The sequence below is a fragment of the Lissotriton vulgaris genome, chromosome 5 (assembly GCF_964263255.1).
Source record: "Lissotriton vulgaris chromosome 5, aLisVul1.2, whole genome shotgun sequence".
NCBI classification, from domain to species: Eukaryota; Metazoa; Chordata; class Amphibia; order Caudata; family Salamandridae; genus Lissotriton; species Lissotriton vulgaris.
The window spans coordinates 221,599,570-221,625,158 of NC_141693.1; positions in this window are offsets into that span (position 1 = coordinate 221,599,570).

Sequence of the window (25,589 nt, forward strand, 5' to 3'; positions counted from 1 at the left end):
GGTATCGCGCTCGTCGCCCGATGATTCTGTTACAGGAGAGGACAGCTTTCTCTCTTCACCAGATGCAGCGGCGGCTTTTGTCCTCAGCTTTTTTGCAGCGACTTTAACGGCCTCGAGCTCTCCATTGCTCAGCTGGGTGCGTGGGGGTGCAAACAGTGGATGCACTTTCTCGCGTCCCTCTGCTTGCCTCCCGACTCTGAGGCATCCGCGAGCCGCCACCCGACGTCCCCGCCGCAGCTCCACGGCTGCTCGTAACCACTGCTGCAATGCGGTGGGAGGGGCGGACAACGCCGGGACTGTAGCCACGGTCACACACATCCGCGTCTGACCGGTTTTTTTTTTCGTTGAAGGCCGACAGATACGGAGGATACCGGGGGATACCGGGGAATCTTAAATGCTGCCCACAGCAGAGCTCCGATGCAGGTACCTTACGGCTACATTCAGCGTGCTGGGGGAGAGACCATCACCTCCGTGCGAGCCGCTCTAGCTCGCGGCCGCCATGTTTTCCCTTAAAGCTTTCTTAAGAGGGCATATTACAAATCGTGCCTCATACAGAGGTAAGGCCTATAGAGAAAAAATCAGGACTTTAGAACGAGATCTGGATAGCTTAGATAGGAGCTGTGATTCCTCAGGGGGTACCTCTGTAGAGCAAGAAGAGCGGAATAAGGTGAAGGCAGAACTGAACAACGTACTACAGGAAAGAGTTGAGAGGAGGTGGGCGGCAAGTAAGATCTCGAACTTTGAATATGGAGAGGCGGCTGGTAAGGTTTTAGCTTGGAAAGTTAAAACAGATAAATCTAAAAAGTTTATAAGGGGTATTCGAAAGGAGGGGGACCCTACTGTTAGGACTACCAACATTGAGATTGGTAGTGCTTTTCAGGACTTCTTTCAAAATATTTACACTGAGGACATTGAAGATGATCCCCTGGCAAGAAACTCATGGCTAGGTAAGATCCAACTGCCCACCCTTACGGGTGATCAGACTGACCGCCTCGATAGGCCTAATACCTAATTGCAAGAAAGCACACCACCCAAAGGTGCTCACAATGACCTATCAGACATCAACATTGACAGTTTACTCAAATTTTGCAAACCTGAGAGCTGCGTTATCCTAAGCTCTCAAAGTCACCCCACGCTCCTGGGAATTGAAAGCAGTAGGAAACAAATCCCACCCAGTTATCGACTATGCCCATCCCAAATAAACTATTAAATGTTCATATAGTTCCCTCTTTTCCACCAAGCAGACACTCGCCAACCTGAAGTGCATGCTTCACAACTGTTGTTCCGCTGCCAAACACTGCACTGAGATTGTGGAGTCTAACCTCACCTACGACTGCAACACAATTTCCCTCACTGAACCTTGACTTGCTGAACTCTCATTCCCACTAACTGACCTACAGGTCCCTCCTGGCTTCGGCATCATACGCCAAGATAGTGACGGTCGACCACGTGGCTGAGTCGCTGATGTCTAAAGAAATTTTATCCAATTGAGATATCTCAAAATTAGAAACTAATCCTCATTTGAATGCCTGGGTGTTGAGCTACATGGCATAAATCAAACTCCCCACAAGATGTTATTCTTTTATCCCTGCCCCCAGAAATGAAGAATTATTGAAGTTCATCTCAAACCAAGGACTTGCTTCACAGATCATCATCTGTATAAATGGTTCAAATTACACTGGAACTATCAAACACGCTCACAGGTAAATCAGCTGTACATCTTCCTAAACAACAACGTTCCACAATTCTGCAAGAACTCAATGGACAATAAGTGACAATAAGTGACCCTCATGCAACCTTGTGAGTGCTAACATAGATAACATCTCTGTCGTCTTTGTACAATCTGTCGACAGGGTCAATTACCAACTGATCAAACGATCATGCTAGTAGACCAAAACAATGGTTCAGAGACATAAGGCACATAAACACACATGACTTCACTGCGAACATTGATGCTCATCTACAGATTCCAATTCAGGGCTATTCAGCAAAATTATTGAAAGCATGCATGGGAAGTCATTGTAGTCTGAAAGGTTTTGGGTGAGTCAGAAAGTGGATGAAAAGGGACACTTGGAAGAATAGGTTTCATTAGGTCAGCCTTTCCATAGGAAGAAAGTTTTTTGTTTTACTAATGTCTGTGGTGTACAGAAACATATAAGGGGGGTAGTCAAGTCAAGTCAATAGATTTATATAGGGCGCTACATACCCAGAGGGTCTCAAGGCGCTTGAAGAAGGGTGGGGGGTTACTTGTCAAATATCCATGTTTTGAGTTGCTTTCTGAATGCTAGGTGGTTCTGAGTAAGGCGAAGGTGAGTGGGAAGTGAGTTCCAAGTTTTAGCTGCTAGGTAGGAGAAGGATCTACCTCCCATGGTGGTTTTGTTGATGCGAGGTACAGTGGCAAGGGCTTGGTTGGAGGATCGTAGCTGGCGGGAGGGGGTGTAGAAGGATAGTCGTGTGTTGAGGCATTCGGGTCCTATTTCGTAGAGTGCTTTGTGTGCGTGGGTTAGGAGCCGGAAAGTAATCCTCTTATTGACGGGGAGCCAGTGGAGGTTTTTCAGGTGATCAGAGATGTGTTCTTTACGCGGGATGTCTAATATGAGCCTGGCTGAGGCGTTCTGGATGCGTTATTATTATTATTATTATTATTATTTTTGGTTTTTATAGAGCGCGTAGTCACCCTTGAGTATCCCAGCGCTAAAACGTTGTAGTTTTTTCTGGAGTTTTGCGGTGATGCCGGCGTAGAGGGTGTTTCCGTAGTCCAGTCGGCTCGTGACCAGAGCGTGGGTGACTGTTTTTCTAGTTTCGGTAGGGATCCAGCGAAATGTTTTTTTGAGCATGCGAAGAATGTTGAAGCGAGATGAAGAAACGGCGTTGACTTGTCTGTTCATCGAGAGTGAGGCATCCAGGATGACGCCCAGGTTCCGTGCGTGGTCCGTCGGGATGGGTGCTTTTCCAAGGGCCTCTGGCCACCAAGAGTCGTCCCAGGCGGAGGGGGAGGTGCCTAAGATGAGGACTTCTGTTTTGTCTGAGTTCAGTTTCAGACGGCTGTGCTTCATCCATTCGGCTACTTCTTTCATTCCTTCGTGTAGGTTGGTTTTGGCCGTGTTAGGGTCTCTGGTGAGTGATAGGATCAGTTGAGTGTCGTCGGCGTAGGAGATGATGTTGAGGTTATGTTGGCGTGCGATGGCCGCGAGGGGGCTCATGTAAACGTTGAAGAGGGTGGGACTGAGTGAGGATCCTTGGGGTACGCCGCAGATGACTTCAGTGGCCTCTGATTTGAATGGTGGAAGGTGGACTCTCTGCGTCCTTCCGGAGAGGAACGAGGTGATCCATTCCAGTGCTTTTCCTTGGATTCCGATGTTTTTGAGGCGCTGTAGAAGGGTGCTATGGCAGACCGTGTCGAAGGCTGCGGAGAGGTCGAGGAGGATGAGGGCGACTGTGTCTCCATTGTCCAGTAGAGTTCGAATGTCGTCTGTTGCTGCGATGAGGGCGGTTTCGGTGCTGTGCTTGGCTCGGAAGCCGGATTGTGAAGAGTCGAGGGATTTGTTGGTTTCGAGGAATGCGGCGAGCTGGTTGTTGATAGCTTTCTCGATGACTTTGGCCGGGAATGGAAGGAGTGAAATAGGGCGATAGTTTTTGAGTTCGGTGGGGTCAGCTGTGGGTTTCTTCAGGAGGGCGCTGAGTTCGGCATGTTTCCAGCTTTCCGGGAAGGTTGCGGAGTTGAGGGAGCAGTTGATGACATCTCGGAGGTGCGGTGCAATAATGGAGTCTGCTTTGTTAAAGATGTGGTGAGGGCAAGGGTCTGTGGGGGATCCTGAATGGATAAGTTCATCAGACGGATGGTGTCCTCAGTGGAGATTGGCTTCCAGTCGTTGAGGATGTTCAGGGGGGGTGGGGGTCCTGCAGTGGATTGGGTGGGTTGGTCTCCGGGTTGGTTGTCGAAGCTGTTGTGGATGTCTGCAATTTTGTTGTGGAAGAATGAGGCTAGGGAGTCGCAGAGGGCTTAAGAGGGGGTGATGTCGTTGGAGTTGGCTGAGGGGTTGGTAAATTCCTTGACGATGTTGAATAATTCCTTGCTGTTGTGGGCGTTGTTATCTAGACGGTCCTTGAAGGCTGTTTTCTTGGCGTTTCAGATTAGTTGGTGGTGTATGCGGGTGGCGTTTTTGAAGGCGTCTTTGGTGCTGGTGGTTGGGTCTTTTTTCCAGGCCTTCTCGAGGGAGCGACAGAGTTTCTTGGATTTCTTAAGGTCATCGTTGAACCAGGAGGACTTCTTGCTGCCTAGTTTGATTTGTCGTTTTTTCAGTGGTGCTAGGACGTCGGCGCTGTTGGATAACCATTGGGTGAGGTTGGTGGCTGCTTGGTCTGGGTTTGAGGAGTGGGCGGGGGGGTTTTGAAGAAGCGATGAGGAGATCTGGTCGATGGTGATTTTGTTCCAGTTTCTTTGCAGAGTGGGATGGTGGTGGTTGTTGGATGTGGGCTTGTTGTAGGTGAAGTGAACGCAGCTGTGGTCAGTCCAAAGGAGAGCTGTGGTGTGGCTGAAGAAGACATGTTTGCTGGAGGTGAAGATAGGGTCGAGTGTGTGACCTGCGATGTGGGTGGAGGTAGAGACAAGTTGTTTAAGTCCGAGGTTTGCGAGGTTGTCCAAAAGGGTGGTGGTGTTGCGGTCGTTGTTCTTTTCAAGGTGAAAGTTGAGGTCTCCCAAAAGGATGTAGTCCTCGGAGGGGAGTGCGTGTGGAGTGATGAAGTCCGTGATGTCTTCACTAAATTGTGCGCGGGGTCCTGGTGGCCTGTAGAGGAGGGTACCTCTGAGTGTGGTTTTGGGGTCGATGTGGATCTGGAAGTGAAGGTGTTCAGAGTGGGCGAGATTGACGTCAGAGCTGGTTGAGATGCGGATGGATTTCTTATGGACGATAGCGATGCCTCCTCCTGTGTGTCCGGTACGGTCCTTGCGAATGATCTTATAGCCTTCCGGGATGGCAATGGTGATGTCTGGAGCTGATGAGGCATTCATCCATGTTTCCGTTAGGAAGGCGACGTCCGGAGAGATGGTGTCGAGTAGATTCCAGAGGTCGATGGCATGTCTGTGGACCGAGCGGGTGTTGAGCAGGATGCATTGTAGGTGGTTGGGGTCGGATATCTGTTGTGTGTTCGTAGATGAGGAGTTGTTATTGGTGCCGTCGAACTTGCAGGAGTAGCAGGAAAAGGGCCCATGGGTGTGTCCAGGAGCGGCTTGGACGCAGATGGGGGAGCGGCCAGGGTTAAGGGCTAGGAGGGTGGAGGCATCGTACGTAATGCGGGAGGGCTGGGCAATGCGAGGGCCAGGGGGTCTGGCGCTGGGCGCGGTCCAGGCGCGGACGGGCGTAGACGGGCTTACCTTTGGCGCACCTTCGGCGCGACTGGGGCGCGATCGCTGCGCGTGAACGCTGCACGCATGGGTTACTGTCATATATGGATGGTGGGAAGGGGGAGGGGCGAGGGCGGCTCAGCTGGGAGGCGGGGCGGGCTCACGAGGACGCAGAGCGAGGAGGACAACACCAAAATAAACAAAATGGCAGCGGGGGGGAGGGCAGAGCACAGCGCCGGGGGTAAACGCGCACTAAAGCTCAATTAATAACAGCGGAAGCAAGGCTAAGCAGCAGTACAAACAAGCTATGCAAAACAATACACTTCAAACAGAAGCGAGGCGAAGCAGCGGCCAATGCGCTACAGTGCAAATAAACTATCACAATACAATACAATTCAATCAGATCAGAAGCGAGGCGAAGCAGCGCCTAGTGCAAAGACAAAATGTACCTGGAATGCAGCAGAGATGTAGCACAACGATACCAGGTCGCCAGGGAGGCTGGGGAGCGACCTCTCAGCAAGCAGCGCTGAGGGGATCACAGCGCTTCCAGGTACTGAACCCCTGACCCTTGCGGGGAGGGGTCCCAGTGGGAGTCTCTCTGGGGATAAAACTTCAAAAGAACATTATTTTTGGGTTGTTACAGTCCAATGGGATTCCCACACGGTTCAGCGCAGCCCTATATACTCCAACGGGTTCCATGCGGGACCGGCACATTAAAAAGTATATTTTTAAAAAGGATAGCATACTGTAAAGATCTGTGAGGTGTTGTCCATCCTGCAAAGGGGTGGCTGCCCATGGGGAGTTGCCACAGGGTCTGACTGCAGGCCAGACCCTGAGGCCAACCCCATGCCTTGCATAGCCTTTGCAGAGTTTTGATGTTCGTTACTCTTTGCTGGGTTTTGGTGTGTGCAATAGGGACTTGTCTGTTGAAATCCACATAGGACGCGACCAAACTACTTGTACGCCTGGGGGGGTTAGCCACCTGCAGGGGTTTGGCCTCCTACAGTGGGTTAGTGCAGGGCCTAACTGCAGACCATGCCATGTGGCCAACTCCATTCCACACACAGCCAAAGGGCATAAGTGGTGGTCGGATGGCCAACTCACAGGGGGTTATTCGCAGGTTCTGCAGCCAATACCATGCTGTTCAAACTAATGGCTGAAGGGTGTGCACAGTGCGGTGTTAGCATTGGCCACCCACAGAGGCTGGATATGGCAGTAAGATCATACTTTATGGAAAGAAAATAACTGCAATTCACTGAATAATTACAAAGGTTAAAGTGTCTTAATAGTTAGGTATGGTAATAAAATGTTACTTCATGTAGCCACGGTCCTCCTACACAGATCCTCAGCCCTTTACCTTGCACTTAGTGAATACCCTAACACATGTCTCACATGTTGGACAGGAGTAGGCAGACTCTGGGCCAAATACCCCTTCAGCACTTGACTCTCAATAGTAGCATGGGTCGAGCAGTCCAAGTATTCCTGGGGGGGGGGGGTGTGGGGGGGAGAAGTGTGGAGGTAGATACATGGGGATAAACACAGGCTCCCAATTCAAAGTACGTTCAAAAGCAGCAATGAATGATTGTCCAGTCAAATTCTGCACTTTATGACAAAAGTAGTATTTATATGCTAACTGCTAACATAAAGTGAAATATGGAATACACAAACAATACACACCGCCCCCTGATGTCAGGGCTGCAGTGTTTAATAGGCAGGTCTCTGATTCTCAATACTTCTCACTAGCGGTAGTGGTTATTCCCTATTCATTATAGGTGACAATCAGGTGTGGCTTCGCTATCAGCCTCAGGAGTCCCACTTTAACTCTTTTAGAAAAGTCAAAATTGTTCCAGTGACAAAGCAATACCTGGGCTGTGCCAGGCCTTTGATCAGTCTTACCCACACAAACAGGGATTTCATGACTGCAGTCCCCAAGAGCTTCTGAGTTGCAGGCACAGATGATGCAGCAGATGCCTTGTTGAGTAACATTTATGGCTTGGTAGAAGCAATGGGTGGATGTTCTAGACATTCCTCCACTGTGATCGTAGGTTTCTTTAGATCCGACCCACAACGGTAGGGTATTCAACATCTTCTGGTTCCAATCCTCAGTCAGGGCTTGGCACCCTATCCTCTTGCCGCCTGTATCAACCAGGCTAGTATCCTTGCCCATTCTGCCATACATTGTCACCACTCCTACTCTGCACTTGGGCAGCAGCCAGATTGGCAAAGCAGCACAGTCCTCCACACAGCTGCCCCCTCTGGCAGACAGATTTGCCAACTCTCCACCACACTAGGGTAACTGCCTGATCGGCATGGCTAACTTAATGGCAGCTCCCTCTTGTATACAGGTTTGCCGACTTTCACATTGCACAGGGTGACTGCCCGATCAGCACCGTTAACTTCACTGTTGCCCTCTCTGGCATACGGGATATGCAAATGATACATTGTGCACTCGCGAGAGCCCGATTGGCATTGCTGTGCTTTCCTCACACCTCACTGCAGGGATCCACTCTCCGGGATCCCCCACTGGACCTCCCTCCAGTTGAGTCCTCTTCCTCACTGGGTGCACTGGCCTTGGCAAGCAAGCAGGCAGGCACGGGTCCACCCGGCTCCAATGACAGCCAGGTGGTCTTGAATTTTCCCAGGGTGATGTCCCCCTCCTCCAACTGGGAGACTGGAAGGCCTTAACACCCAGTCCTGGTCACAGGCAGACGTTTGCAGAGCTTTTTCCTACTCACACAGGGCAACTGACTGCTTGACAGTTCACAATTTTAGTCCATTTTCAAACAATAAATGTGATTTAGGGTCTAAGGGCCAGATGTAGGTAATTCCTATTTACGGACTCCTTAATACCGAATAATACCGATTCGGTATTTAAGAGTCGGTAAATAGGAAGGGTGGCAGATGTAGGTAATTCTAATTTTAGAATTACCAAATCGGTATGATTCGGTATTTACCGATTCGGTAAATACTGAATCGGTATTGCCCATTGATTCCTATGGGCCTTGAAGCCCATAGGAATCAATGGGCAATACCGATTCGGTATTTACCGAATCGGTAAATACCGAATCCTGCAAGGGTGCAGGGGGTGTCACTTTGACACCCTCTAGCACCCCAAGTACAGGCTTGTGTGACATGTGGCACACATACATGCCCTAAGGGCATGTCTGTGTGTCACATTGCACAGGTGTACATGCACAGATGTGCATGTACACCTGAATTCGGTATTTTACCACCCAATTGTATTGGGTGGTAAAATACCGAATTCTGAAGGCCTGTAGCACTGTAAACAGTGCTACCTACATCTGGGATTTACTGAATCGGTAAAATTACCGATTCGGTATTTTACAGAATCGGTAAATTTACCGAATCGGTAAATTTACCGATTTTGTAAAATAAGGGCCCCTACATCTCAAATACCCATTACTGGTCGGTAACGGCCGAAATCGGCCGATACCGACCGGTAATTAGGGACCTACATCTTGCCCTAAGTCTATGAAATTTGTGTTAGGGGTTTGCTTCCAATTTAAGTTCCCTCTGGTCTTGTCTGCCCTGCCCTTCCTGCACAAAGCAGTTTGTCACAAATGAAGCGACTCCAAATCTGACAACCTCATAATTCAGGCCATGGGATGGACTAGAGATTAACACCTGGATGTCAGCCACAGTGATAGGAGTATCAAAAGGTTACACAGTTTAGGAAGAAGGGGACCCCTATATATTAATAATGCACTTGCTATACATAGGGAAACGTAATATTCATGTATATATTTTTTATAGTCTTTTTTTAAAAAAACTTTCTTATCTTTTTTTCTCCTATTTTTTCTGATAAAGTTGATTGCAATTCATGTACAAAAATGATTAAAAATACAAGACAAACAATGCCGGGATACGGCTCTCGGTGATGGTAGACACACCGCAAAAGTACCGGTGTTTGGTCAATGGCTGGGTACAAAAAAACAGCCATTGACCAAACACCGGTACTTTTGCGGTGTGTCTACCATCACCGAGAGCCGTATCCCGACATTATCCTTTACATCTAGGAAGCCATATCCGCCAAGTATTATCGAATCTCCGGCTCTCGGCCTTCCGCAAATCCCCAGAATTAGGTCGTGCAACCACGTCATCCCACGTCATTCCCTTTTATCAAATTTCATCAAAATATAATATAACGCGGGTTGAACTATCGCTAGAAATACGGAGCCCCATTTGAGGAATTACTACTTACAGCATTGGATGCTGCAGCACTAACCCCCGTGCACATCTCTATTCTTCATTTGTTTAATCAAGGAAGTCAGCGTTCCATTTCTGGCGGCATTTATATGTATTCTATCTTTTCATCTGTATGGTCTGGACAATTACTTTTCTTGCAATAGACGGTCACCTGAGGAAGGCTGCCAAGCCGAAATGTGCGTAGTTAATACCGCATTGCCTCCATCATCTGCCATATCTACTTCTTCTTGTTTGTTTGTATTGTATTTTTAATAATTTTTGTACATGAATTGCAATCAACTTTATAAGAAAAAATAGGAGAAAAAAAGATAAGAAAGTTTTGTCAAAAAAAGACTATAAAAAATATATACATGAATATTAAAATGAATAATTGAACTATCACATGGGTTATTAGTTTGTGTATTGTTGGGCAACACTATTTTTTATTTCATTGGTGTTTTTCAGATATATTGCTTTGTATCTTTAGCTTACTCACTTGGCTATAGACCGTTATCAAAGTATCAAAAGGTTACCCCAGTCCCCCGGGCCTACTCTTTATGATTCTCTTACCAGCCTCATCTCCTGCCTGAGATGTGCTTACGCCCACTTTCCAGTGACCACTGTCTGAATCAAAGAGCACCCTTTTAAGTGTATTGAAGAGCCTGGTTCTTCTTCCGCTGGTGTGTGTGTGTCCACCCAGTTCAGAAGAATGCAGCCATCCACCAGTCTGTGTGGGGATTACTCTGCCTCCACATGTGCCTCCAGTCAGCCCTGGGTTTCCCAAAATGGAACCCAGAATCTTCCATGGATTATACCATTCATAGGCACATATACACCCTGCACATGCATACAACACACACACTGCAAAGTGCTACTTAACAACTTAATGTAGGCCAAGGGTGAATTAGGCACACACCAGTGGAACTTTAAACAAGTGAGTCTGTAGGCCTCACTCCAGTGACAGGGGTAAATACGCCTGCTCACTTTTACCAATCACTTCACGATATGCTGCCACAACCACCTTGTGATGCTTCAGACCTGCCAAAGAGAGCAGTCTTCATTACTATGAGGGTAGCACTATGGGCGCCCTTCCCGGTATATATATATATCTATATATATATATATATATATATATATATATATATATATATAGAGAGAGAGAGAGAGAGAGAGAGAGAGTTAGATACATCGGTCGATAGTTAAATACATAGATAGATATTTACATGCAATTACATTTACATGGCTCATATACATGATGTAATTATGCATGGCAATGGCGCAAATTACAGTTACTTACTGGGAAGAATCCCATTTGGAAGTCAGAATGTAAGTAGATAACTTCAATGAATTGTGACATACAGGCAAAGGTTGCATTTTCTATAAGATTGCCTAGGAATGGTCCATTTGGTATTGGTGTGTATTTGTTGTGATCTTGAGGGTCCATGATTATTTTCTTTAATAACAGGCCTACGCATGCCTTCTTTAAATCTTCTGGAAAAAGTCCTCTTGTTAAGGAGTTGTTGATCAGTGTTCTCACTGGGATGGCTGCTGAAGTTGTTAGAAGAATATTTTTGAGGATGTGTGAGGGACAAGGGCCAGAAGGGCAACCGGCTGCAAGCTAGCTTTGACAAGAACCTGCGTTACCTTTCCCCTGGAGGGGATTGTTGGAAGTAGGTTTCCGTGTTAAGTATGAATACAAGCAACATGTCTGTTTTGGTTGTGTTATGAGTTACCAATGTGCAACAAAATTCCTGAAACATTGAATGGGTTCCTTAAGTGCATTTTGGATTGTGAAGTTCTGTGATTATTTAAATAAAAAAACTTACTGGAACAATTTGCATTGTGGGTTCTCCGCCAGAAGCAACTTTTTTTGCTTTTTGATTGGTGAGTTGAGCATTCTGTTATGTCTTTATAGGCGTATTTTGCTTTGAGGGTTGTTAAAACTTTGTGATTAGTTGTTTTATCTTTTTCTTCAATCTGCAGTTGTACAAGGGACTTTTTTCCTTTTGTTATGTTTGATGTTTTCTGCTCGAATAGTGTCTCAAAAGGATCATTTTGAACTGAGTTCATTTTGAGTTGAAGGTAAGTTCTGATAAATTGGTGGTCAAAGTCACAGTTTGCCTTCCTGCTGTGCTGCCACTTGGACTCGTTGTGGGTTCTCCACCACTAGGATATTTCTACTGTGATGGGTAGAGCCAAAGTTAAAGGTACATTCAGTAAAGAGTCTAATTTTCTTTGACATCAACCACATGAATAGCAACTTTTCAGGTTAAGCATCAAGTGCTGCAGGTCTATCATTTATCTATAGGCATTTTTTGTCACTGGAAGTGAGAAAAGGTATATCAGAGTTTACATTTACAGTAAGGGATAATGGGAGCCAAATGTATGTTTTTATGAAAAACAGGCCGCTATATTTAGCAAAGTAAAGATTGGGCACCATTTATCTTCCAGGAAAGTTTTCTGAGTTGTTGAGACTCCAAATAAGCAATCACTTCCACAGGCCATTAAGGTTCAACCAGGAAGTCATATGGTCGAATGGAAGACTTGAGTATTCATTATTACAAGCACTCAGGGGCCAGGGGTTTAACTCAGTGATGGAAGGATATAGTGGAGAATCTGGCCGAACATCCTTAAATGAGTCTACACTGTAACCACCGCTGAGGAGAAATGGAAAAATGTGGACAGAACTAGCATCATCATCAGTCCACAGCGATTAACTCTGCAGTGCTTCAACTGTGTGAGGACTTTTAGACGTCGAGAGAGGGCAGGAAAATAGATTTTTAATAAAGCATTCCTAGGCACCTGGAGAAGACGGCACAACAGCCGGATTTTTAGACGTCGAGGGAGGGCAGGGTCATAGATTTTTAATAAAGCATTCCTAGGCACCTGGAGAAGACGACACAACAGCCTGATTTTCTTTCGTTGACAACCACTTCAATGGGCAGTTGACCGCACGCTGAGAAGAAATAAGAGAACATTGTTGTTTAGTACAAATTATATGATCTGGCATGAGCATATCTTAATGTATTATTTCTATAAAGTCTTCTCTTACCTTTCAGAAAAACTCAATATCCCACAGGGTGGGATCGAAACACCATTAAAGGTTGCTGATGTCGGCATTCCTTACTTCACCAAAGTGTCCATTCTTTCAGTCTCTTATCCTGGAGAAGCTTAACTCGTGGAATATGGGCATTGTAATTCTTTCTCAGTGTGTCCACACCAAAGGAATCTGGAGGTGGGTGGTCTTGGAAAATTGTAGGGTTGAATGCGACAGTTCTGTAATTCTCAACATTTCTTTTACCTGTCCTAGTTACCGGTGAAGTTAGAAACTGGCTTGAGGAGAGCAGGGATCAGAGAGCCGGCTGCTTTATTTGAAGAATCTCAAAAACAAATTGAGAGATGACTAATACCGAGTTTATTTGTCACTCTCCCAGAAACTTACTGAGAGTTTACTAGGTCATCTACAGATGAAAAACCTGATCGAACAGAATATAGAGTGCATGCCTATCAGAGGAGGAATCCGTGCTTGGCATAGTATATATAGTATGCTACCTTTTGGGAGACCAAAAAGTCACCGGATCTGTAAGGTGATCTTCTTTAGTGATCAAATACCTGGTCATTTCTGGTGCAGAGGAGCAAAGTGTTGGATGAGTTGAATGCAGGAGGATTAACCTTTCTGCACTGACCAGGTTACTGATTTATTTATTTTATTTTATTTTGAAAGTTTTATATGGCGCGAACAAGATCTTTGCAGATATCAGAGCGCTTTACAAAAACAGGGGGTAAGAAAACAAGAGAGTGATTAACAGTGATTAACTTTTGAGCAAAGAATAGTTGTAGGTAATAAGTGGGTAGCAAAATAGGGTAGGTACACGGGGGAGCATAGTCAATCAGCTAAAACCAATGATACAAATCGACAATCAGAAAAACGAATAGTACAAATAGGTGCAGAGTCTCAAATAGTTCCAAAGTAAAAGTTCAGGTGAATTTAGTCATGAGTTGAGGTGAACCCCTCTTTAACCCTAGAGACTATTGTAGGAGATTTGTAGATAAATGCCATACTCCTTAATACTGTTCAAGGCAGGGGAAACCCAATAAACCCTTGTAGGCTTGGGCACAAAGTAGTTTCAGTCAAGGGGTGCTACAAGGGACTTATTTAGAAAAGATTTAAGTTAAATCATGAGTTGTACATATGTAACACACTCTAGTGTATCCACAGGATAACCGTCTTATATCAACTAAATAAAATATATTAGTGGAAGGAAGAGGGAACACATAGAGCAAGAATTGTATTCAATGTTCAAAAATTTTTTACTGCAACAAAAGTAGGGAGACAAATACAAACAAAGTAAAGCAAAAGGTCATGAACAGAGGTCAATCACATTTTCACTACAGTTCATAACTAGGAACATCAACTCCAAATATTCAAAGACACAACCTAAATTAATTAATAAAAAATGGTTGTGAATTGGTGACAAAGCAACGAAAAAGGAGATGATGGAATGTCGACGTTTCGGTCTAAGTAGCAGTCGTCGGATAGACCATCATCAGGACGGTGTTTTTCTATGCAGGAAAAACTCCCTTGAATTTTCCAATGGATATCTAATAAGCACGGAAACAGCAATGGCGTGTGGCAAAAAAGTCAAACACGAAGCTTCAACTTAAATTTAAGATGCATGGGCCACGAATGTTTGCCAAATTTCACGCGAAGACTAACATCCTGGACTTTTCTAAGCAGTATTCAAAACGGCATGCGGGCGTGTCTTCATCAGTTTTTCGGAAACTGATGAAGACACGCCCGCATGCCGTTTTGAAAACTGCTTAGAAAAGTCCAGGATGTTAGTCTTCGCGTGAAATTTGGCAAACATTCGTGGCCCATGCTTCTTAAATTTAAGTTGAAGCTTCGTGTTTGACTTTTTTGCCACACACCATTGCTGCTTCCGTGCTTATTAGATATCCATTGGAAAATTCAAGGGAGTTTTTCCTGCATAGAAAAACACCGTCCTGATGATGGTCTATCCGACGACTGCTACTTAGACCGAAACGTCGACATTCCATCATCTCCTTTTTCGTTGCTTTGTCACCAATTCACAACCATTTTTTATTAATTAATTTAGGTTGTGTCTTTTAATATTTGGAGTTGATGTTCCTAGTTATGAACTGTAGTGAAAATTTGATTGACCTCTGTTCATGACCTTTTGCTTTACTTTGTTTGTATTTGTCTCCCTACTTTTGTTGCAGTAAAAAAAATTTGAACATTGAATACAATTCTTGCTCTATGTGTTCCCTCTTCCTTCCACTAATATATTTTATTTAGTTGATATAAGACGGTTATCCTGTGGATACACTAGAGTGTGTTACATATGTACAACTCATGATTTAACTTAAATCTTTTCTAAATAAGTCCCTTGTAGCACCCCTTGACTGACAATACTCCTTAATAGTCTTAAGAGTATGGAATTCAGAACATGCAAACATCATGTCTAACAGGATACCAACTGTCAACAGGCATGGTGCTGTGAGATGAAGTGAGGGAGGTAAACACCATGACAAAAATATTGGAGCAGTGGAACCTATAGATAGTAGACCATTAAGCTGCCAACTTGCCTGGGTGGTGCTGGGTGAGTATGTGTGTGGATTACCAAATAGAAATAGATATGCGAGGCAGAATCACATGGGCATTCCACTGCGTCTTCTTTTTAACACAGCAGCTTCAATTCCCAATCTATGGTTTGCTCCTTCCTAACTAGCCTCCTCACAGAGACCACACAGTGTGCAGAAGCATTGTTACCACTCCAGTGAATGCTTCACAACCCATGGTGAGTCAGAGGTGCTGGAAGCAGTGGAAGATGTTAAAGCAAGGTGACACATTCTCTGCAATGTAACAGATTTCTTTTGTGGATCCTGAGCAGAATGGAGGAGGAAAAAGTGAAGACTACAGTTGGACTCCTGCTGAAACACATGAAAACATCTAATGCTACCAGGGTACCATCCCCGTTTGCAGCATTCTGAGAGGGGCGGGGATCAGGCACTTTATGGAATGAATGAGACACCCAATATAGTTTTGTGAAGCTCTATGGTCCCTGCTGAAACATTTTTATTCAACATAAGGATTCTACTGCCTTTTTCTAGATATATTTTGTGAATTAAGTGTGCTAATTAAAGTCAAGTTCTAAACAAATGAAGAATGGTGTGAAAAAACAAGCACCTTCTCTTTTGTGTTGAAAGAGAAATACTTCAGAAATTGTAAAATACCCCTCACACACTGAAACCTGATTCAGTGTCATGCTTCATCATTGGGGTCTTCCCGTCCCTCTACGGGGCTCCGCAGGACGAGGAGCATATCAGGATGGCAACAAGGAGTATGACAGGGGCCTCAACCAGCAAGAAATGAATCTCGTGGTCAATCTGACAAACCACAACCTAACAGCAGCACAGATCAAAGTCCTGGAAAAGGGACTAGGTTTTGTACCCACTGCAAAAATTGATAAATTCCAACGATGCAAAGAAATGAAGGAATTCGTGAGGAGACTGAAGTTACAAGTTTTCTTCAAAGCTAAAGAAAAAATTGACCACCAAGATGCAGACACACGTCTGAGACCAAAATCAGCATTTACCCCACCTGAGGTAAATCTACCAGTGGAACTCAGAGCACCACTATGGGGCATATTCTCAAGGACTCATCATCGCCGATTTAGTGGCATTTTTCTGCCACGAAAGTAGCAATAGATTTATCGCCCTATTCAAAAACAATGTGCTAACATCTGACATTGTCAGTTTACCTGCGATAGCTGCCGCTAAAAACATCACCAAGGCTGATAGCGACAACTAACGCTAATCATATGCAGAGTAGACATTCCAGTCCAAAAACTCACGATAACACCACTTCGTGATATTCTCAACGACCAGCCAGATCGGCGATGCGGTCCAAAAACAGGCGAGAAGGCACGTTAGCAGCAGGGACTTAAGACCTGCTTTTTTTTGGTCTTAAGTAAGACGAAAACCTGCAGTATAAAGGGAGCCCAGAGCCACATCTGAAGACCAACAGATGCCATGAAGCTACTAAGCATGCATCTTGGAGAGCCAATAGGGCCACAACACCCTCTGGCACCACCCGCAGGACCACCCCCACCCCCAGGACCACCCCCACCCCCATTACCACCCCTCCTCCCGGACTACCACTGAGGCAGCGCAGAACAAGACAGCGGACCGTCCAAAAACGCACCAGCCTCAGAGACTTAACGCCAGAATATGTAACTGCCCACTACAGGCTCAACAGGACAACCATCCTCCGCATCCTGACCAACATTACCCACAGGATGACGGTACCAAGGTGATAAACAGTTGTTGGTGGTGTTCTATCACCTCTGTAATCAGGATCTTGTTTTCCTGCGGACTGTATCGCGGGTTCCACTTCTTCTTCTCCTTGCCCTTCTCCTTCCCCGAGGTCCCTGGCTGGTCCTATGGTGGGTTTGTGGGGTTCGGGCTGGCCTCTGTAGTTGCTCCAGCTTCCCCATGGTGCTTTTCAGTGGTGTGTTTTTTTTTGTTGCTGATTTAATGGTGATTTTTCCCACTTGACGTGGGAATAGCAAGCCTGGCGCTGCTTATCGCTGATATTGTTATTGCTGTTGGGCCCATTGCCACTTTTTTCACGTTCGGGTTACCTTTTCTGTCGGCGTCACGGTAATTTTAACGCGGACATTTGACTCGTTTTCGGGAAACTATCACCAGTTGCCGGCGTGTTGAGAATACGCCATTAACACAGCGTTAGTTTCGCTTGATAGACGGCGTTATCTAAAGTTGCGTTAACCTAGATTAGCGATAATTATCGCCTGTTCCTGAGAATATCCCCCTATAGGTCAAAGCTGGTCCTTCAAACCCCATGAACACCATGGACGAAGAAAATTCACAGAGAACTTGCACTTTCAAATCAAACACAAAGACCAAAGTCAGCTTGCTGAGGTGCTATATATATACCCAAAAGAATAACATATTAGTAAAATTAAATAATCTTCTGGGATACCATTGAAGAACTGAGAAGCGATCCCTCAGACAATGGGTTTGAATCTTGAAACCACTGCAGGCTTCTCACTTCCCATAGTTGCACGTTCCAAACTCTGAAATTCACAAAACATTTCAAGGTTAACGCTTGGAAACGTGGCAGTCACCGAAGGCTTTTGGTAATCGGAAAATGGCGTAAAAGCACACAAAAATGTACATTTAGGGGTGTCACAAACTTCCAGGGCGTTTTCGCACTGTAACAACCCCTTTCTCACCCACGGGAGAAGATACACGCACATTTCCACCTGAGTAAATCCTTTTACAGTGTGAAACTGGCTTCTGTAAATTGCAAAATCGTTTTACACTCGCAAATAACATATTTGCGCACACTAGTCAAACGTGCAAGCGCAAATCGTTTTGTGAATAGGGCCAACGTGTTCTCGCAGTGGAACTGAAGTCAAGAGCAGGAAACTGGCCCCACTGCTCCATTCCTGCCACGTAAAGGCTCCCCGTGAAGTTCCTATTACCGCCGTGGAACCTCGCTCTCTAGGACGGAAAATAGTACATCGTCTATTTGGCAACACTCCGAAAAAAATCGCACTATTAATTGCTTTGGCATTCATTTTAATAACACATTAGTCACGACAAACACCCTCGGTGAAAATGTAGATGGAAAATATCATTCCACTCTAATCTGACAATAATTATGTTGAGTTAATTGCAAAGTGCTGCGGATTTTTATTTCCTGGTACTTGTAATCGGTCTGGTAAATGCCAGCCGCTGGGGTTGCCACCTTCCAGAAGATGAAATCAGGGACGTGCCTGAAAACGCGCGTGTTCAAAAAGAAACTCTTGGTTGTTACTTAAAGGCCCGATGCTAATTTAAAAACAGAAACATTAGGTCATTGCGGTGGGACAGTCCAAGGAGAACAGAGGCAGTCGGTAGCACCGCCAGCCATTCCTTTATTCACCCAACCCTATGGGCGTGAGAGGGCTAAGAAATAGGGGCAGATCTACAAGAAACTAGCTCAGCTTTGTGCCGCTAGTCATTTTGCGGCACCGCCTGCATTAGTTTCGAAGCACAGGGATGCGACATATTTACAACAATATGTCACATCTCTGTGCCAGTGGCGTCACTGGGGTTGGTGTCACCCGGTGCGGGTAACTCATGGTGTCACCCCCTCACGACTTACCGCATGGACTACCTCTGTCGGAAATGTACGGTGCTAGGTACTGTCTTACTCCCTCTAGCTCCCTCTTTCTGTATAGCTCCCTCTCTCTGTCTTACTCCCTCTAGCTCCCTCTCTCTCTCTGTCTTACTCCCTCTAGCTCCCTCCCTCTCTGCCTTACGCCCTCTAGCTCCCTCTCTCTCTGTCTTACTCCCTCTAGCTCCCTCTCTCTGTCTTGCTCCCTCTAGCTCCCTCTCTCCCTCTCTTACTCCTTCTAGCTCCCTCTCTCTCTGTCTTACTCCCTCTTGCTCCCTCTCTCTCTGTCTTACTCCCTCTAGCTCCCTCTCTCTGTCTTACTCTCTCTAGCTCCCACTCTCTCTCTTACTCCCTCTAGCTCCCGCTCTCTCTCTTACTCCCTCTAGCTCCCTCTTACTCCCTCTAGCTCCCTCTCTCTCTGTCTTGCTCCCTCTAGCTCCCTCTCTCTGCCTTACTCCCTCTAGCTTCCTCTCTCTCTGTCTTACTCCCTCTAGCCCCCTCTTTCTTACTCCCTCTAGCTCCCTCTCTCTCTCACTTACTCCCTCTAGCCCCCCCTCTCTCTGTCTTGCTCCCTATAGCTCCCTCTCTCTCTGTCTTATTCCCTCTAGCTCCCTCTCTCTTACTCCCTCTAGCCCCCTCTCTGTCTTGCTCCCTCTAGCTCCCTCTCTATCTGTCTTGCTCCGCCTAGCTCCCTCTCTCTCTGTCTTACTCCCTCTAGCTCCCTCTCTCTCTGTTGTACTCCCTCTAGCTCCTTGCTCTGTCTTCCACCCTCTAGCTCCCTCTCTCTCTCTTACTCCCTCTAGCTCCCTCTCTCTCTGTCTTACTCCCTTTCGCTCCCTCTCTCTCTCTCTTACTCCCTCTAGCTCCCTCTCTCTGTCTAGCTCTCTCTCTCTGTCTTGCTCCCTCTAGCCCCCTCCGACTCCCTCTCTCTCTGTCTTACTCCCTCTAGCTCCCTCTCTCTGTCTAGCTTCCTCTAGCTCCCTCTCTCTCTGTCTTACTCCCTCTAGCTCCCTCTCTCTGTCTAGCTCCCTCGAGCTCCCTCTCTCTGTCTAGCTCCCTCGAGCTCCCTCTCTCTTTGTCTTACTCCCTCTAGCTCCCTCTGTCTCTGTCTAGCTCCCTCTCTCTCTCTCTGTCTTACTAATCTAGCTCCCTCTGTCTCCCTCTGTCTCCCTCTCTCTCTGTCTTACTCCCTCTAGCTCCCTCTCTCTCTGTCTTACTCCCTCTAGCGCCCTCTCTCTCTGTCTTGCTCCCTCTACCTCCATCTCTCTTATTCCCTCTAGCTCCCTCTCTCTCTGTCTTGCTCCCTCTCTCTCTATCTTGCTCCCTCTAGCTCCCTCTCTCTCTATCATACTCCCTCTAGCTCCCTCTCTCTGTCTAGCTCCCTCTCTCTCTCTCTCTGTCTTACTTCCTCTAGCTACCGCTGTCTCCCTCTCTCTGTCTTATTCCCTCTAGCTCCCTCTCTCTCTGTCTTTCTCACTCTAGCTCTCTCTCTCTCTGTCTTTCTCACTCTAGCTCCCTCTCTCTCGGTCTTTCTCACTCTAACTCTCTCTCTCTCTCTCTGTCTTCTTACCCCCTCTAGCTCCCTCTCTCTCGCACATTAAACCCACTCTCTGCCGCTTTCATGTGGTTTCTCTTTTAAAGCTTTTCAAGATGCAAAAAGAAATCTGTGTACAAGGCACCAGCGAGTTTGTAGACGTTAGAATGTTACGATATGTAACAGCTAAAGTAAAAGCTAATTTCCAAGCGGTTAATACCCCCCTCCCCGCCCCCCTCCCTCTTTAGCACTGTGTCTTTTTCCATATAAATGGCGGGGGCCCCTCATTACTACACTTTTCAAACTTTATCTAATGAGAACATTTTAATTCGAATAGGTGAGAAAATATCTCGGTTCGCTTTTGTTTTTAAAGTGGATCGAGTCTCTCCGAGGCCTTCGGGTGCGGTGCAGGGGGTGCCATGTACAGAGGCCTGCTGGGGGGGGGCGGGGGGCGCAACCAGATGGTGTCACCCCCATGTGAGGGTGTCACCCGGTGCGGTCCGCACCCCCCGCATCCCCCTAGTGACGCCACTGCTCTGTGCTTCCCCCTGCGCTGGTGCACAAACTGCTGCCAAGCGCAGACACCCTTGGCGACGTGGGTTCCCAGCTCACTTTGCCACTGGATTCAAGCTAACCTGGCTGATCAAAGAAACCGGTCCCAGGATGCTTGTTTCCGGTTCAGGGAAGACCTGGCTAGGCAGTTCGGGCTGGACTGTTCCCATGAGGCACAGGGTCAATACCGGTTTTGCATATAGCGGGATCTGAAATGAGGTGGCAAAGAGCGCTAAAGAATGATGATGGATTCAACCCAGATCTGTGACTGGGGTGAGTATCTGAAAAGTTTCAGCGCTCCGTCTATCATCTCCTTGTGTTTGCTATGTTCGCCCTAGGTTGGCCCAGACTTGGGTCCCTTGCTCACTTTGCCACTGGATTCAAGCTAGCATGGCTGATGAAGAGTGCTACCCTGAAATCGGTCCGGATGCTTGTTAGTTTGGGCTAGACTGTTCCTATGAGGCACAGATTCAAGACAGATTTGAATATAGTTAGGTCTGAACTGAGGTGGAAGTGAGCTAAAGAATGATGATGGATTCAACCCAAATCTGTGACTGGGGTCGTGGGGAGATTGTTTTTGTGCAGGAAGGGCACAGAAACAATCAATTGAGGTGATTTCCTCTTACAATGTGTGCTGTAGAAAGCAGCAGCCTTTGAAAGTTGCACCTCGCAATGTCACTGTGGCATAGCATTCTGACGCATTTCCAGATTTACGATTTTTCATAAATCTGGAAATGCATCAGTGGACATAGGTGTTGCGTGGGAACACCCACAGCAACACCCATGTCACGCCCCTAACATGCAAAGTGACTTTACCTGTGCTTGTAAATATCACTTACAGGTTGCGCCACCGGTGCGTCATGCAACGTGATGCACCTACAGCACAAGGGACTTGTAAATCTGCCCCATAGGCTTTAATTTGTGCCAGTATTGTCAGGTGGCGGCCACTGACACTTATTTTTCATCAACATCAGAGCAAGACAGAGAAAGGCAGAAACTGGAGATTGAAGGCGGGAGAAAAAGATAGGAAAACAACAACTACAAGAGTAAATCATGGAAAAGAAACTGCAAGGGAGGAAGGTACAGCAAATGCAGGATTGTGGAAAAAAGAGGCATGATGTATATTTAAGACTATATAGCCTTGGTATTTCACAACCACAGCATTTGGCAGTCGCGAGCTCTCAAGAAATTGTTTGGAACTTGGTACTTGTTGTTTGACAAAGTAAGCACTGCAACTGTGGCGGAATTGTGTGAGGCCTACTGAAATCCAATTATGGCTGTCTTTTTTCACTCACCTGGGGATTAGATGGGCCCAGTTTCTGTGCTTGCTTCGGCCCATGGCACCCCTCTGATTATATCAGTGTTTCTGTTTTCCCCTACCCTTTTCCTCGCTGTTGTTCCCTCACCTACCCGTCCTGGTCTATTCCACCCTTGATTGTGGTGCAGGAAATGTGCATGAGGACATACATGAGGTGGTAAGTAGAAGGCTTAGATGGCTGGTGAAGTGTGGTGTTCAAGCAGGCTACTGGTGTGTTGCCCTTTGCTGCAATACTGGTTGTAATGCAGGTGATGGGGATTTACAGACTGCAAGGACTGCAAACATCTTGTGAGAAGTGGTGGAAAGGAGAAGTCACCGGGGTATGGTAAGTAGATTTTGTACAGATCTACGGGGTAATACAGAGCATTACCTCCTCAGTTGATCAGAGCACACTGGTAGGACTCAAAATATATAAGGGATAAAGTACCCCTCTGCTGTACATTATAAGGATTTTGCATGCCGCTGAGGAGTTCCATAACCATATAGACGAACGAGCTAAAGGAATTCTAAGGTAACTTTCAATATCCATATAATGTACGCCAGAGGGTACTTTATCCCATATAATACATGGTCCCACCCTCATCTTTCCTGTTACCCGCTTAAAACCTTGGTCGTCGCTCTTTCATATAGATGAGCGAGCATGTTTGCAAACATGAATATTAAAAATATTACATCTAGTGCAAAATTAAACACATCAAAAACCTGTTGGATATTTGTCGCAAACAGATATTAGAAACAGTTAAATACAAGTTAGTTTCAAAAGAAAAAGCTGCTGTAGCTCGGAATGTGTAGAACCTTGCAGAAAGAATCTAGCTTTTCTATATCTAAGGATTGCAAAAAATAAACATATTCTCATTCTTGTCATTATAACTATTTAAATAGAGCAGAAGAAAGAAAAGTAATGTTTGTTTCTGAAGAGCTGCTTTAATTATGCTCCATGACCTGACCTGCCCTTTACCTTGGCTTCTGGCTCTGGCAGCAGGCATTGTGATGTCAATTATAATAGTCGCGTTCTGACATCTTTTTGGTGTTGTCACAAGTCGCTGATTATAAAGAAATTAGTGACTACCATTTATACAGGGATTACAGAATCTCATGCATTATAATTAAATCACATCTGAGATGCTTGGGTAGTCAAAAAATAGGGTCAAGATTGGTTCTTGCTTGACGGCAGGTATCCAAACAAGCAATGGTAAATGCAACAGGTTTCGCCTATGTGAATATTATTATTATATTTTTTGTTGTTGTAAGTTTTAGCTTGATGAGCACATGCAAAACTAATATGGTAAACACATATTTGAACAGGTGTACCTGAATGCCAGATGGTACGTGCAAAAGGTGTGCATGTTCACAGACAGATGTAATGAAAACAATAATACTTAACTCTCTGTGGGATACTGTAAGCAGAGTAAGGGAAAACATTACACAATGGGCTGAGCCAAAAAGAATAAAATAATTGTGAGGAAAGAGACATCTAACTCTCATAAGCAAACAATAGAGGAGGTTAGGGCGGAACAGCAAGTGAAGCTGGAAGAAATAACTAGATGGCATAGGAAAGAAAAAGAGTGAACTCACAGAAACATCAGACTTTGAAGCAACATCACAAAGATAAGATTGAGCACCAGTAAGTGAGAAATCAGGCTAAGGTGATTAAGAGTCATCGCAGATCACCTCTATGATGGCAGACGGCTTGATCTAAACCCATTTTAAAAGGTTATCCCAAAGCAACCATGACAATGCTGGAAACCTGGTAAATGGAGAGTAGTAGCAAGTACCACAAGTAAGACTCTAGTTATGCCCAATCCATTAACGCATCCAAGAGTGGTCCACTAGCACAAAGAAATAGGTTATGGTTTATGGGGTTCGGTAGGTTTCCTGTTGCACTTAAGGAGGGGAGTTAAATATGTTTAATCAGGATACAAACTGTGAGATTAGCATTCTTTACGCAGATAACATGCCAGAAGCAACAAAGAAAGAACTGGAATCAGCACAATTTTTGTAAACTGGCCTGGTGCATCTGGATTCATTGGGAACAACCAAACAGTGATCATAGGAAGTGCGCCCACAGTCAGATAGGGCATGGGCTGCTGGCAACACGGCAGAGGGAACAATCTTGGCGAATTGCTGGCCTGGATATTAAATAATGAAACTGGGCAACACCTGGACGCTGCATTAAAGACAAAAAATGGCAGGATGGTATGCATGCAGCAAGAAATAAAGGCATGATGTTAGAACTCTACAAGGCAACTTATTCAGAACCTAATAAAACACAGATAACTAAAGCAAAATGCTATGTGGTGCAAGCGATACTAGCTAAGCTTATGCCAGTATAAGCGGAAGAGTTAAATTTGAAGTTAAAAGTTAAAAATACCTACCAATAGAAATAACACCTGGAGTAATGGACTCTAAACAAAAGTGCATGAAACATTTGGGGTGCTGATTGGCCTAGAGGGTGCATATAATATAAGAACCAGCACTAGCGGCAGGTATACTATGGACTCATGCAAATAGGTTTGGGTTACCGTAATACCCATGGTCAATACAGACCTACTTGTCCGTTTTCCCAACAAAGGGCCTCATTAGGATGGCGGACGGACCCCCGAGGTAGAGAACCGTCCGCAGGGGCAGCGGTGGTCCCTCCGTGCGAATTAGGATGTGACCGCCACCCTGGCGGTCACATCCTGTATATTTAACATTGCGGCGGGTGCTGCTTGAAGCAGCACCCGCCACAAGGTTAAATATGCATGCTTTCCATTTGCATGCACAAAATAGCAGGCACCGCGCAGTGCCTGCCACCTTGTACAGCTGCTTTTCCATCCTCAGCGCCTTGACGCCTACGGGTAAAGTAGCGCTATATAAATTCTCTCTCAACTCAACTCAACTCAAATGCTGGGGGGTACCATAGGAACCCCCCATGTGCACCCCCCCACCCCGAAACCCTGGGGGCCCGCAGGGGCCCCCCAGAAGCTATTTTCCACATGCTTTTCCACGGCGGTAAATCCGCCGCAGAAAAGCATGTGTATACACACATTGTAATTTGGCTGGCGGTGTCTTGCAGACACCGCCACCAAATTGCAGCCAACACCCCGCGGATCAGCGGCGGACGGATCTGCCATTTGCTGCTGATCCCACCGCCATCCTAATCTGGCGGTGGGTGTTTTGAAGGGCCGCATCGGTGATTCCGCATCCTCCGTGCCGGCGGTGGCTTCCGCCGGCCCGGAGGATGCGGAATCACTGCAATCCTAATCGGCCCCTTCGTTCAGTATTTCTGGGGAAGGTGCTTGCAAGCTTAATTTTGTCTCTGGTGGAATATGCAAATCAGACTGGCTTTATACCACAAAGAAGCACAATGAAAAAATAAGAACGCTATTCCATTTAATGCAGGGCTATGCACCTATGGAAAAGATGCTTGTAGAGACATCCATAGATG